Here is a 15,757-nt window from a genome sequence, read left to right on the forward strand (position 1 = left end):
TATGATCTCATAGTCATAACCAAACATTTTGGCTACCCAGTGTTGTTAGAAAGGGGTAATAGCCAACTGGTCAAACAAGAAACACATACTCTGATGGTCAGTCCTAATTTTGATGTGCCTACCAACTAGGTAAGCATGCCATTTTCTGATAGCCAACAGAACGACTAACATTTCTATTTTTCATCAATTAAGCCTAAGATACTAAATAATGTGTTAAGTATGACTCCTATTTTCAGTCAAATTTGAGAAATAATCTTTTAGTTAAACTCTGTTTATTTGTTTCAGTCAAACACTGATTAGTTTAGATTATTTTATTATTATTTGACGTATGAATTTAGCCTATAAATAGGCTCTTTTACAACCTTAGTAAACACACCCATTAGAGATTAGAACTCATAACACATTTAGAGAATTTTGTGTTTATGTTTTGAGAGTTCTTTATTTTCGGGTTTTCGGGGTTTAGTTTTTATCTCCATCTTTTGTACTCTTCGTTCTTTTGCCATTATAATAAAATTATCTTTGCCCGTGGTTTTTTATCCTCTTTGGAGGAGTTTTTTCACGTTAAATTTATGTGTTTAATTTATGAATTTATTCTACTTTTTTTTGTTACTTGTTGCTTAATTGGGTCGATCTCTAACAAGTGGTATCAGAGCTAGTTCAATTTTCATAGACCAGCCCATTCAGATATAGAAACAACTATGTTTGATATTGAGAAGTTCGATGGTGAGACAAATTTCAATCTGTGGTAAGTTCAGATGATGGTAATTCTAGTTTAATCCAGTTTGAAAAAGGTTGTTACCAGGAAAAAGCTTGAGAATCTAAATAAAACAGAATGGGAAGAGCTTGATGAAAAGACTTTGTTTGCAATCCAGTTGTGCCTTGCGAATACGGTATTGTAGGAGGTATTTATGGAGAAGACCTCATCCGCCTTGTGGAAAAGGTTAGAAACTCTTTATGCGACTAAGTCTCTGGCTAACCGTTTAGTGTTGAAACAACGTCTATTTACGTTTCACATGAACAAATGTGAGCTTCTTAGAGATCACATCAGTCAATTTATTACTCTTTTAAATGATTTAAAGATCGTTGAGGTTCATATTGATGATGAAGATCAAGCTATGCTATTATTGTGCTATTTACCCCCTTCATACAAGTCTTTCAGAGAGACCTTGATTTATGACAGAGACAAAATCTCGTTCGAATATGTGAAGGGTCATTTGTTTAGTAGAGACAAACTCGACAATAAGCTTCATTTGGATAACAAGGTGGATAGGCAAGCTTCCGTTTTAGTAGCATCAAAGAAACAAGACAAAAGGTGTCGCTATTGTAAAAAGGTAGGTCATGTCAAAGCAGATTGTTAACTGCGAAATAAAAGAGCTGCTGAGAGTAACGAGGAAGATGTAGCTGGTGCTAATTTGGCCGATGAAAGCGGTGATGATTTCTTGTTAGTGTCAACGAGCGATAACTCTAAGCTCACGTCCAAGTGGATCCTAGATTCGGGATGTTCTTTCCACATGTGTCCCAATAGAAAATGGTTCTCTACATACAGTTCGGTTGAAGGTGGAGTTGTGCGCATGAGAAACGATTCATGTAGTAAGGTAGTTGGTATTGAAACTGTTAAAATCAGGACACACGATGGGACAATTAGGGCACTCTCAGATGTCAGGTATGTACCTGATTTACGAAAGAATCTCATCTCCTTGAGTATTTTAGACTTGAAAGGATGCAGAATCAACATCGAGTCGAGCGGTATTAAAGTATCTTGTGGAGCTCTCGTTTTGTTAAAAGGTAAAAGAACTGGCAGTCTTTATATTCTGGAAGGTTCTACAGTGACCGGTGAAATCGGACGTCCCTCATCCGTTACAGAGTCGAAGTCAACTCGTTTGGAGCAGAGGCAACTTGGTCATAGGAGGGAAAAATGTATGACCGTTTCGTTGAAGAGAGGTTCTCTTTTGGATGCAATGTTTGAAAAGTTAGGGCACTGTGTTTGTGAAAATCAGACCCGAGTTAGTTTTGGTTTGGCAGTGTACAAGTCGAAGGCTAGAAGTCTTCCAGTTTCTAAGCACAGATTCGACTTAGTTAATTCCATGCATAGTTCAAGATAGGCTCGTGACGGGCTTTGGCAAAGATGGTGTTGTGGAAATATGAGTCAAGGTGGAGATTTGTTAAGTATGACTCTTATTTTCAGTTAAATTTGAGTAATAATCTTTTAGTTAAACTCTGTTTATTTGTTTCAGTCAAACATTGATTAGTTTAGATTATTTTATTATTATTTGACATATGAATTTAGCCGATAAATAGGCTCTTTTACAACCTTAGTAAACACACCCATTAGATATTAGAACTCATAACATATTTAGAGAATTTTTTGTTTACGTTTTGAGAGTTCTTTGTTTTCGGGTTTTCGGGGTTTAGTTTTTATCTCCATCTTTTGTACTTTTCGTTCTTTTGCCATTATAATAAAATTATGTTTGCCTGTGGTTTTTTATCCTCTTTGGAGGAGCTTTTTCACGTTAAATTTGTGTGTTCAATTTCTCAATTTATTCCGCTTTTTTTGTTACTTGTTGCTTAATCGGGTCGATCCCTAACATAATGAAAATGATATAAAAATATATAAAAATGTTGAAAAACAAGCTCGTTAAGTGTCAGAAAGATTCTAATTTGTCACAACGAATTGTGGCAGATCAGCTTTCAATTACAATCGACGTTATCTTTGCAACTGTCAAAGGAATTTAAACTTTCGCGCACAACTCGATATCAAAACGAATCAATTTCTCTAATCAATTTAAACGAATTTTTTAATTTAAATTTTCGTTTAACTTTCTTGTTTCCCATTTTGTTATGTTCTTCCCTAATAAATATTTTCGTAAAAGCATGATATTGATATTCATATATACCATTTTAGCTAATTAATATCGTGGCTACTTTAATGGGAATCTCTCATTTCAAAGACAATATAAGCTGGTCTGATTGTGACTTGTGGAGAAGAAGAGGAAGGCTAAACGCTAAATCTATATATAGTGTACCGACTTAAACTCTTTCTAAGAACATGATGACAACTGTTCTGATTGTGACTCGTGAAGAAGAAGAGTAAGGCTAAACGCTATATCTATATATAGTGTCCCCACTGGTGACTGAGTATATGTCCTAAGCAACTTAAACTCTTTCTAAGAACATGATGGCAGTATAACTGTTCTGATTGTGACTCGTGGAGAAGAAGAGGAAGGCTAAACGCTAAATCTATAAATAGTGCCCAGACTGGTGACTGAGTATATGTCCTAAACAACTCAAACTCTTTCTAAGAACATGATGGCAGTACTGTTTGTATATCTTGGATTTATAGTTTTTGGAATAATTGTTCTTCGTTTTCTCTATTGTTTCATAGACAACAATGGCCTCCCTCGAAACTGGCCATTTGTTGGGATGATTCCCACGTTACTTCTCAACATCCATCGCCCTCATGACAAAGTTGCCCAAGTCCTCAGACGAAGCAATGGTACCTTCTTTTATAGAGGACTTTGGTTTACTAACACCAGCTTCTTAGGCACCTCCGATCCTGAGAATGTGCATTGAGTTCCAACAGTTCTGTTTATTTGAAAGGTCCTGAATGGCTAAAACAGTTTGATATCTTCGGCGAAGCAATTTTCAATTCCGACGGTGAGGCATGGAAATGTCACCGCAGAGTTTTCCATGCTTTCTTGAATCACCCTCAGTACCGGCAATCACTTTCAAAGGTTCTCCATCAACGTATAGAGGAAGCGCTTGTTAAAGTTCTTGAATATGTTTCTGGACGAGAGATGGTGGTGAACTTGCAAGATTTGTTGGTAGGGCATGCGTTTGACATTGGATGCATAACGGGCGTGGGCTTCAACCCTGGCCTACTCTCCATTGAATTCCCTGAGAATCGGTTCCAAAAAGCCATGAGTGATACTCTGGAGGCAGCTTTTTACAGATATGTAGTGCCTGACAGTCTTTGGAAGTTGCAGAGTTGGCTTCAGATTGGGAAAGAGAAGAAACGGAGTGATGCTTGGAAGGCTCTTGATGATCTTTTAACACAATTTATATCGACCCAACGCCACAAATCCACCAAATCAGTGGCATCCTCAGGCTCAAATGAAGAGCATGAGTTCAATTTCTTGAACTGTTACCTGACAGGACATGAGATAACAGGCCCAACACCGAAAGAAAGTCTTATAAGAGACAACCTTATACATTTTTTGTTTGCCAGTGATGGTACTTACAGTTTAACTCTTACTTGGTTCTTCTATCTCATCTCCAAGGCACCCGTGGTTGAAAACAAGATCAGAGAAGAAATAAAGAGACACTTATCAATGAAACAAGTGGAGGGAAGCTTGCAAATACCATCCAACTACGACGAGTTGAGTAAGCTAACATATCTTCATGCAGCGTTGTGCGAAACCCTAAGGCTATATCCACCGATTCCGTTCGATTTCAGAACATGTACAAAGCAGGAATATCTTCCGAGCGGTCATCGAGTCGATCAAAACACCCGAATCATAATTGGAATACATGCAATGGGAAGGATGGAAAGCTTATGGGGAGAAGATTGCTATGCGTTCAAGCCAGAAAGATGGATTGGTGAAGATGGGAAGATTAAACGAGAGTCGCCAACTAAATTTAGCGCATTCCTTGCGGGGCCAAGGATTTGTCCAGGGAAAGAGGTGTCGTTTCTCTTGATGAAGGCTACCGCAACAGCCATCATTCATAACTACAACGTTCATGTGGTGGAAGGGCAGAATATTGGTCCCAAAAACAGTGTGGTTTATCAGATGAAGAAGGGGTTAATGGTTAGGATTAAGAAGAGATGGAGTTAAGGAATTTGCAGGGTTAAAGTGGTAATTAAGAAGTGTTACCATATTTATACTTATATAATCTTAAGTGTTATATTGTATTAAATACTCTAAGTTGAATCCAATGTATACTTTTTACAATGTTGTGTAAGTTGTTGTAATTGTTCTAATTTTTGTCTAATAAATCTGGTTTGAATGAAAAATCCAATGTCACCATTAGTCATTAAAAAAGTGATTTATTTTTAAATTAATATTTTTATCAATTAAAAACTATACTGGATTGAGTTAAAGTTAATTTAAATATTTAATTATGTTTTTGTATTTTATAGAATGAAAGTTTATATTATTATTTATTTGTGTTTGTTGTTTTGTCCTTTTTTTAGATATTTTCCTGTATTTTTATTTTTATGATTTTTTTATTATTTTTTCATGATAAGTACAAGGTTTTGATATATTAAAAGTAAGGTTTTGAACAAGCTTTGACCAAAAGGTGAACGTGGATAACATGATGGTGTATTTCACCCCAAATACTAGCCACGAGCAAAGGGCATTGCTTGCATGTTTGTTGGGTATGCAAGCGTTTGACTTTCCTAAGTCATATTTGGGGCTTCCTTTCTTGGTAGGTCGTAACAAAATGTCAGCATTTTAGAATGTATTGGACAAAGTGAATAAGTGCATACAAAGTAGGTCCAAGCTATAACATCCTCTATATCCGACCCAATCGCTGGTCCAGTTGCCGAATCTCACAATTAAACCATATTTACCATGCAACTTTGTTCTAAATCCTTGATCAACAACATGCTTCAAAAATTAACTTCAAATAAATTTACGTGTGTTTTTACCTTGCATGTTTGTTGCCTCTAAGGGTGCTCTTCTATATGTATGATACAACTACCACCATCGCATGGAATTAGCGATGTTTGGCTTGGTCCTTCCACACGATCCTGAAGTTATCCGTTGACCCTACATTCAAGGTAAAAACACACGTAAGTTAAAAAAAAACTTAGAGAGAATCTATATAACATCAAAGAAAGCTAATGCATATAATTAAACTCCCTGAATTTCAGAAGAGATCGTGCAATTTGATTGGCACATACGAATCTCATTTGTTCTTCTTAAATGGAACATTTGCTCACATATCGGCCCAATTTAGATGCATTTGTGCTCTTGCTATCACCCCTTTCTAAGACTAAAATGTGTTTGGCTCTATCTCAAACTTCCATTCTTCCCTTCTAGTTAGACTCATCAAAAGAGAACCTTGTAAGCAAATATGCGGATTGGCAAACTACCTTTAGCGGACTTGCAGATATCTAGCCACAACGGCGGATTCTTATCTAGACCCCTTCATTCCATATTAGACTTAATACTGGATTACTGTGTTACCCCGTCATTACCTTATTGTAACTCATTTGTGCATATACCCTTCTAGAGAAAATCTTGTTTACTTACATCCTCGCATTTGACCTTTAGATTACAAGCTTTGGCGGATAGTTTAAGCTCTACTCTTTCTCGTGAAACCATACTTTAAGATTGAATCTTGCTCTGATACCATTTTGTTCGGGATTGACCTATATAAACAATGAAATAGAAAAGATCGGACATAAATTTTATGTGAAAAACTCCTCCAAAGAGGGTAAAAAACCACGGGTAAAGCAGGCTTTGACTTTTCAGTAAATGAGTAAACAAATGAGAGTAAAATATGGAGAAAATAAGCCTAAATGTACTAAACGTACAAAACCCAAATCCTGAAAACAAAACTCTAACTCTTATAGAGTTCTCTCAAAAGGGGTGCAAATTTCTTTCCATAGTTACCACGAAAACTCTCACCAAAAACTCATCTACGATTACATCTTGTCGCCCCCCAAAAGAAAAGTCATATACTACTTCATCTTTTAATTGTCATTTAATTGGATTTTCAAAGCAGGGATACAAGGCCTCTTTAAATAGGATAAGATTAGAGGTCTAATCATACTAAAATATCCTTGGAGTAATTAGAGTTTAACTGGGAAAAGATGGTAGAGTTTAACTAGGAGAAGAAACCTGATTTATGTGGGGAACACATCGCCACATAGCAGCATCCCCATTCGGTTGTCACGACTTCGTCTGTCATCGCAACCTCGGGAAGCTTTTCGTAGTGACATCGTTGTCCTTTCGGCCAAAAATACGAGATACACCCTACATACTTTTATAAATTACTAGAGCTTCGCTCCAGTTCTCCTTAATATTAGTCATTAATGTAAATAATGTAAATTACATATTTATTTATAATAAAGTAATATTTAGTTCTTAGATTTAGCAAGTCTTTTCATGTCAGTTTTTGAATTTTTCATCTACATCATTCTTGAAATTAGGCAAAATTTTTTATTTAGTGTTTAACTTGAATTTCGTCAAGCATGATGACATAACACTTTGAAGTGGTCTCATAATACCACCTGAAAAAAAATATTTTTTTTTGGTATTTTTTCTATAGATAGAATAACTAGAATCTAGAATATGGGGTGAGCAAAACTCATTTCAACTAATAAAATAAAAAAAAAGTTCGAATTTTGAGTTCAAGTCGAGTTGAATTTTGCAACCCGAATAATAAATTGGCGTAAACATCCCTTGGATCTCTACCAATTTTGAAAATGAGTAATTTGATTTCTCTTAACAAAAATTACAAACTATTTCAAAAGAATTTTAAAAATTCCGAATATTTATAAAAATTCTAAAAAAAATAATTATATATAAAATTCTAAAAATGTTAAAATTTATAATTTAAAAATTCAAAATGATATAAATTTGAGGCATTAAACAATTAAATTATCAAATTAAGTTTATCATACTAAATTATATTATTTTTTTGCTTATTTGATATGTAAGAGTATTCTAACAAATTTATTCAACTCGATTTAACTTAAATTTCATTTGACTCATTTTAATTAAAAAAAATTCAAATCGAATTAAAATGATAAATAAGATTCACCAACATGATTAACTTTTTCTTTTACTTGAATCAACTCGATTAGACTACAAATATAAAATTTCATCCAATTTATCACGTAACTCACCTACCTAATTGGTTCAAAGCCACTCTCCGGAATGGTACCCCCATCGATTTCCAGTCCAGTTCAAACAAAATTGATTATTTCTTAAAATGTAAAATTTATGTATGAAATATTTTTTAAAAAAATTTAAATAAATATAATATTGTACTTTAACATGTGTGATAAATTCTAGTTGCTAATTATGTACTTTTCATGATCTTTTTTGGAGATAAACCTATTTAAGGTTAGACTACTCAACCAGAAAAACGAACTTGGGAAAAAAATTATAATGTAAACATTAAAGGATTTGTTTAAAATTTAATAAAGAAATTAACCAAATAAAATAAAAATATTAAATTAAAAACAATATATATTTTAAAAAGGAATTAAAAAAATATGGATAAGCCTAAAATAGGCTTGGTTCAAATATGGGTGAGCTTGACAAAATTTGAGGCCAATATTTCGAGCTAGGTCAGGTTTGAACAATCATAAAGTTTGCTAATATCACTACATAAGTCCGCCCTGGCTCGACCCATGAACACCTTTATTTGAATATTAGGGTTTAGTTGATTCAGATATAAATATGTATGTATATTATCACTAGTTTATATGTAATGACCCAAAAATTCATGGGCACCGAAAAAGTACATTATCGGGCCTCCGTCTTAGTAAACTGAGTTCGAAAATAATTATTAGAAATATTTACGAGAATAGTTGTGTGTTTAATTAGGTTTTAGATAGGTGAATTTAGCTTAATTAAGAGTAATTAGGAAAAAAGGGTTAAAATGAATAAAGGGTGAAAGTCTAATTATAGATTAAAAGAAAGTAAAAAGGGCTAAAATGGTAATTAAGCCATTTACATGAAATGAGGCGACATATATGCATTAAAATCCAAGATTTTATTTAAGTTATATATAAATATTATTATTAAATAAATCAAAATATGCCAATTGTATGGATATGATAAAATACATGTGTAAAATATTTATTTGTACATTTGTAATATAATTGTATATTTTCTTAAATTTTAAGTAAAAGATATTTATTAATTAAATTATTATATTAAAAGATTTTTTTATGAAGTAGTTTAATTAAGACAAATGTAAGGTTATGATATGATACAAATATATTAATTACATTTGTTATTAAACTAGATATTTTATAATTATTAATTAACTTAAATATAAAATAAAGTAAATGAATAAAAAGAAAAGAAAACATAAAACAAAAGAAACAAAGCTAAAAGTAACAGAGTGTGAAATTATAAGAAGAAAACTCTGAAGAGAAACATCTTATTCAAAGACTTGCTTAATACATGCAGGTTGCACGTATTTATACATGCATGAGAGCTGAAGCTGACAGACGTTACAGCAACCTTTCTAACTGCTATCATCTTTAACTGCTAACAGACTAACTGCTAACAGACTTACAACGGTACAACGGTTTTGACTATATTACAACTGCTTTGACTATATTAACTCTAACATTCCCTCAACATTTCTTTGGACTTTTGATCACTAATTTCACTTACTGACAGCACTTGAAGAGCACGTCGAAAAGAGACAAATAGTTTAGGAGGTATTGGTTTAGTGAGACCATCAGCAATCTGTTGAGCAGATGGAACAAAATTCACTTGCAACATTCCAGCATGAACTTTTTCTCGAACAAAATGATGATCTATTTCCACATGCTTCATCCTAGCATGATGTGTGGGATTTTCAGTAATTGAAACTGCAGAAGAATTATCACACCATACAATTGGCAGCTTAGTCAAAGAAATCCGGACTTCATCCAGTAGTTGTTTGATCCATAGTAACTCAGATACGCAATTGGCAAGGCTACGGTATTCTGCTTCAGCAGATGACCTGGATACCACAGGCTGTTTCTTTGAGCACCAGGTAATTGGATTTGATCCTAAGTACGCCACATACCCCGACGTAGACCGTCGATCTTCAATTGAGGAGGCCCAGTCAGCATCTGAATAACACACCAGTTCCAACGATCTTGCTTCAAAATACAAACCATGATCCATAGTGCCAGCCAAGTACCGTAAGACCCGTTTTACAGCTTTCCAATGAGTGACAGTAGGAGAGCTCATGTACTGACTCAGTTTGTTCACACAAAATGATAAATCTGGTCTAGTAATGCAGACATATTGAAGCATGCCCACTGTACTACGATACAAATGCACATCTGTAAAGGGAGAGCTTCCATCTGAAACCGCCAACTTAGAAGTGACGACCATGGGCGTTGGTGTAGAGGCTGCACCAAGCATGCCAGTCTTGAGTAGCAGTTCAGTAATGTACTTCTTCTGACTGAGTAGCATTCCTTGGGACGTATGTTGAACATCAATTCCCAAAAAATAACTAAGATTTCCCATATCCTTAAGGGCAAACTTATCATGTAAACGACGAACCATTGCATCTATATCTTGACTACTGCTACCAGTGATCACGATGTCATCTACATACACCATTAGTAGCATGTAATTCTCAGTAGACACCCGAATGAACAAAGATGAATCTGCTTTTGATGCATGGAAGCCAAGCTCAGTGACAAGGTACTGTTTGAGCGTTTGAAACCATGCTCGAGGAGCTTGACGCAAGCCATAAAGTGCCTTATTTAACTTACACACAAGTGACTGACCAGAGGCATTCAGAACTTCAAAACCAGGTGGTTGCTCCATATATATTTCCTCAGTAAGCTCGCCATTGAGAAAAGCATTGTTGATATCAACTTGACGCACAACCCACCCCTGCATAACTGCTAATGCAAGAATGGTCTGAATGGTAGAAGCTCGAACAACAGGACTAAAGGTATCATGAAAATCAAACCCTGCATGCTGAGAAAAACCTTTTGCAACTAATCTTGCTTTGTACCTGTCAATAGAACCATCAGCCTTCTTTTTAATTTTAAACAACCACTTACACCCGATTGCCCGTCTATTCTCAGGAAGGGAGCAGAGAGTCCATGTATTATTACGACTCAAGGCTTGTAACTCACTGTGTACTGCCGTTTGCCAGCATTCAAACTTCATTGCAGCATGTATGTCAGAAGGAACATCACTTGAAGAAGTAGACACCTCGCTCAGATAAGCTTTTGGTTTGAAAATGCCAACTTTACTCCTTGTGATCATGGAATGAGTATTTGTTGGGACAGAATGAGTGGTTTGTATTGGAATAGGTAGTGAGGCTGAAGGTGATATGGATGGAGTGGACGGTAATTGGACTAACGTGGAAGAAGAAGGTTGTGTTGGTATATGTGATAAAGCCGTAGGTAATATGGGTGAGGTGGATGGTGAGTGAGCTAATGTTGAATAAGTGGGCTGTGAAATAGGCATTGTAGTTGTTGGAGTAGATGAGACAGGTGTTGAAGAAATATTAGTAGAAATGATATTAGGTGAGGTGTTATGATGAGCTACAGGACTAGGCTTTATGACAAACAATTTTGAATTTATTTGTGAAGTGTTAGATATGGACGGCTTGACTATTGAGGTATGAGTTTTATAGGGAAAAATAGCTTCATTAAATGTGACATGACGGCTAATGTAAATTTTGCCTGTAGGGTCTCTACATTTGTAACCTTTGTGCAAGGGAGAATAGCCAAGAAAAACACAGGGAGTGGATCGAAATTGTAATTTTGTTTTGTTGAAAGGTCTCAGATTAGGAAAGCATAGACAACCAAACGTTCGAAGGAAAGAATAATTTGGCTTTGTTTTAAAAAGTTTTTCATATGGGGATATATCACCTAAGGGTTGAGAGGGTAATCTATTAATCAAGAATATTGCACTGCAAAATGCTTCATTCCAGAATAACAAGGGCATAGTGGCATGAGCTAGCATAGACAGACCGATTTCAACTACCTGGCGATGTTTCCGTTCGACAAGCCCATTTTGAGCTGATGTGTATGGACATGTGAGCCTCTGTAGAATCCCATGTTGACTCAAATAGTTCTTCAAAGCCTGAAACTCCCCTCCCCCATCAGTTTGTAGAACTTTGAGCTTAGTACCAAGCATCCTCTCAGCTTGAAGGTGAAACTGTGGAAATACAGTAGCAATATCAGACTTATTCTTCAAAAAATAGAGCCATGTGTAGCGTGAATAAGCATCAGTGAATGCAACATAGTAGCGAAAACCGTTGGATACAACAGGAGCGGGTCCCCAGACATCAGCCACTACTAATTGCAAAGGTGAGGAATACTCAGTGCATGACTTTGAAAACGGAAGCTTGCGTTCTTTACCCAAGTGACAGGCAACACAGTCAACAAATTTATTACTGTCTATAAACTGTATATTACACTGAAGAAGAGCTTTTGTAAGTGTTGCTTTACATGGATGGCCTAATCTAGCATGCCAAACATTAATAGGAAGCTTTGTGCTTGTTGTAAGACATTGAGCAGCATGAGACAGAGTTGTAGGTGCAGGAGACTTGTTGAGTTGAAGCTTATATAACCCATGATGCACCAACCCTCGAAGAAGCACTTCTCTGGTCCTTAAATCACGCACCCGGCACTGAGTAGGCAAGAACTCAAACATTACCTGATTATCTTTAGCAAACTTTGACACAGATAATAGATTTTTAGTAATTCCAGGAACAAGCAGTAAAGATTGCATGTACAATGGTCGAGATCTCGTGATTAATGAGGACTGCCCAGTAGATAAAACAGGTAATGCAGAACCATTACCAACAAAAACCTTACCTGGTCCGTTACATGACCCACCGTCACCAACCAAAGTAGCTGAATTGGTGAGGTGGTGTGTTGCACCAGAGTCTGGATACCATGCATTGTCAGCTACTGTTTCAGGAGTTGCAACATAAGCTTGAGGTGGTGTGACACCAGCAGATGGCATACTGACTTGTTGGGGCATACTAACCTGTTGTGGAGAGCTACCAACAAACGGGTTAGGCCAGACAGATGAAGGAGGAGGAAAACACCAACCTGGAGAACCCCACGGAGGACTTTGCTGAGGATAAGAAAACCAAGGTGTAGACGGACTCCAAGGTGCGGATGAACTAAAACCAGTCATGCACATATTTGCTTGTGGAGGGGGTCTATAGTTGCTACTCTTGTATGATGAGTCAAAACGATGGTAGTAGCGGTCAACAAGATGACCAGCCTTCCCACAAAGCTGACATTAAATTTTTGAGCTAGACGAACGCCCTCGCCCACGTCCTCAAACTGAAGATGATGGCTGATAAGCAGGTAGTGAACCAGGATCATCAGAAGACTCATTCAACACCAAGTTTGCCGAGCTGGATACTTCAGTACTTACGACCTGCTGACGAGCCTCAGTATCAAGAAGCATAGAGGTTACTCCTTGTACCGTGTAGGGAATCTGACTCGCCGTAATAATTGTGATAATCGATTCATAATCTGGAGGTAGGCCATTAAGGATTGCAGTAATGTGTTCATGCTCTCCAATGATTTCTCCACAACTAGCAAGATTGTCACAACAACCCTTAACCTTCATCAAGAACTCCTTCATGCCAAGGTCACCTTTGCGTTGAGAGTGTAACGCTCGACGATATGCCATCAGTTTAGAGGTTGTTTTACTACCAAACAACCCAACAACCGCATTCCAAATCTTGGCGCTAGTATCCATGCCAATGAGATGAGGAAGCACCGTCTGACTAATAGAAGAGAGTAACCACGAAGCAAGGGCACTATCCTGCTGTTCAAACAATGCAAAATCTAGATTTTCATACGAACCACCATTATCATCGACAAGTAACGAGGGTGGCGGAGTTTCTTGAGAATCCAAGAAGCGCTGTAATTTATGCGCTTTCACAGCCAAGAGAACTTGCTGGCGCCAGAGTAGATACGTATTATCATTAAAAAGAACACTAATACGCTTTGTTGAAAAGAAACGACTGTCAAGAACTCCATCAGAAGCACTGGATGTCATATTGCCCAATATAAAACTGCACAGCGAAAGAGAAAAAAGAAAAAAAACCAGGAAATACTTACATCTGATACCATGTGAAATTATAAGAAGAAAACTCTGAAGAGAAACATCTTATTCAAAGACTTGCTTAATACATGCAGGTTGCACGTATTTATACATGCATGAGAGCTGAAGCTGACAGACGTTACAGCAACCTTTCTAACTGCTATCATCTTTAACTGCTAACAGACTAACTGCTAACAGACTTACAACGGTACAACGGTTTTGACTATATTACAACTGCTTTGACTATATTAACTCTAACACAGAGGCCATTCCGAAATAGAGCAGGAAAGAAAAAGGAAAGAAAGAAGAAAGGGAAAATTAGGGTTTTCAAGCTTGAGATTTAATTGGTAAGTTTAATCAAGTCCTTTTCTTATAAATTTGATGTTTTTGGAATCCTAGAGTGAAATACTCTTGGATTTAAGTTGAAATTTTGAAAGTTAATAGATTTTTTGAGTAGGGTTTATGTTGAATAAATGATGGAATTGAGGGTTTAATTGATAGAAATTTTGTTTGGAATTGAATAAAAGATTGAATTGTAAACTAAACTATAAGTTTTGAATTTTAGAGATTAAATTGAGGGAAATTCGAAATTAGGAAAATATGCTGAAATTTTAATAGTTACATTTGAGTTTGGATGAAATTTGAATAGAAATAGAGTGTGAATTGAATTAGGAAAGTAAGTGAACTTAGTTGGGATTAAATTGAGAATAAGGAAGAAATTGAATAGAAATTCAATTATTTATCATAATTAGTGCTGAAATTAATAGTGTAAATTATTATTATTTTCGTAGCTAGCAACAGAAGCATCGGCACGGAAGGGAAAAGAGAAGATTATCGAGGAGTAAACTCGAGGAAGTCACGGTTTGTATTACTATAATTCAAATTATTTATTATTTTAAAGCTAAATTTAAATTATGTGTATGGTAAGCAAATAATAAGGTAAGTGAAATATAAGGTAAGTATTATTATTAAGTTGAAAGAAATTCAATTGAATAATGGATATATGTGTGGAATTGAAATGAATATTGACTTGAAAATGGAAAAGTAAATTTGAATTGAATTGTGATTGAAAGTGAAAAAGTGAAATTGAATTGAAATGTGAATTTGAAAAGTATGTGTTGGTTGAAAATGAATTCTTGAAATAAAGGTGAAAATTGGATTGTGAAATTGAAATACCCTATTAACTAGTCGGACTGAGTCGGATATAATTGGCATGCCATAGGATTTGGAAGAGTACGGGATTTATCGGCCTTGCCGATCAGGCACTTTATGTGTCGTACATTAGGCACTTTATGTGTCGTATCAGGCACCTCGTGTGTCGTTTCAGGCAATTATGTGTCGTATACTGATCAAGTACTATGTACCGTTTTAGGCACAATGTGCCGTACTGGTGTGTTTGGATTGGAATCCGTGTATCCGTCAAAGTCCATATTGTTAATAGGGTGAATAATCGAAATGAAAAAATCAAATGAATTTGATCGATTGTAGTATTGAATATGAGGAAATTTAAAATTGTGGATTGAAATTGAGATTGAAAACAAAAGGCATGAACTTAATGTTCAAGTAGTGATTGAAATTGTTACATATGATATGTGATTGAAATTGAAGAATAACTATAAATTTTATTGTGATTGTTAAATAATGAAAATTTATGAATTAATTGATATTTAAGAAATTGGATAATTGCATGCTTGGTAATTATAATTCTTTATTGTTATTATAATTTGAATTATGATAATAGCACTGAGCATAAAATAAAAAGGGGTTAGAGTCTCAGTTCAGCATCCGGGACAATCCCGACTCCGGCATAAAGATTTTGGTGATGTTTTCTTCCTTTAAGTGAAAGTGGCATGTACATAAGAATTATAATGGTTATTTTGGTATGTTATATAATTTTGTTGTAAAGAAAGGTATTTGATGTTTTGATGATTATATTAGTAAAATGGTAGAAGTTATTTATAGCATTGGTATCG

The 15,757-nt window shown here is 35.5% G+C and overlaps 1 pseudogene; it reads left to right on the forward strand.

The window, feature by feature from the left end:
• Nucleotides 1-3,251: 3,251 nt before the first annotated feature.
• On the forward strand, nucleotides 3,252-5,011 carry LOC107927612 (alkane hydroxylase MAH1-like; annotated as a pseudogene).
• Nucleotides 5,012-15,757: the final 10,746 nt, after the last annotated feature.

The sequence above is a fragment of the Gossypium hirsutum genome, chromosome D04 (genome assembly GCF_007990345.1).
Source record: "Gossypium hirsutum isolate 1008001.06 chromosome D04, Gossypium_hirsutum_v2.1, whole genome shotgun sequence".
Classification (NCBI taxonomy): Eukaryota; Viridiplantae; Streptophyta; class Magnoliopsida; order Malvales; family Malvaceae; genus Gossypium; species Gossypium hirsutum.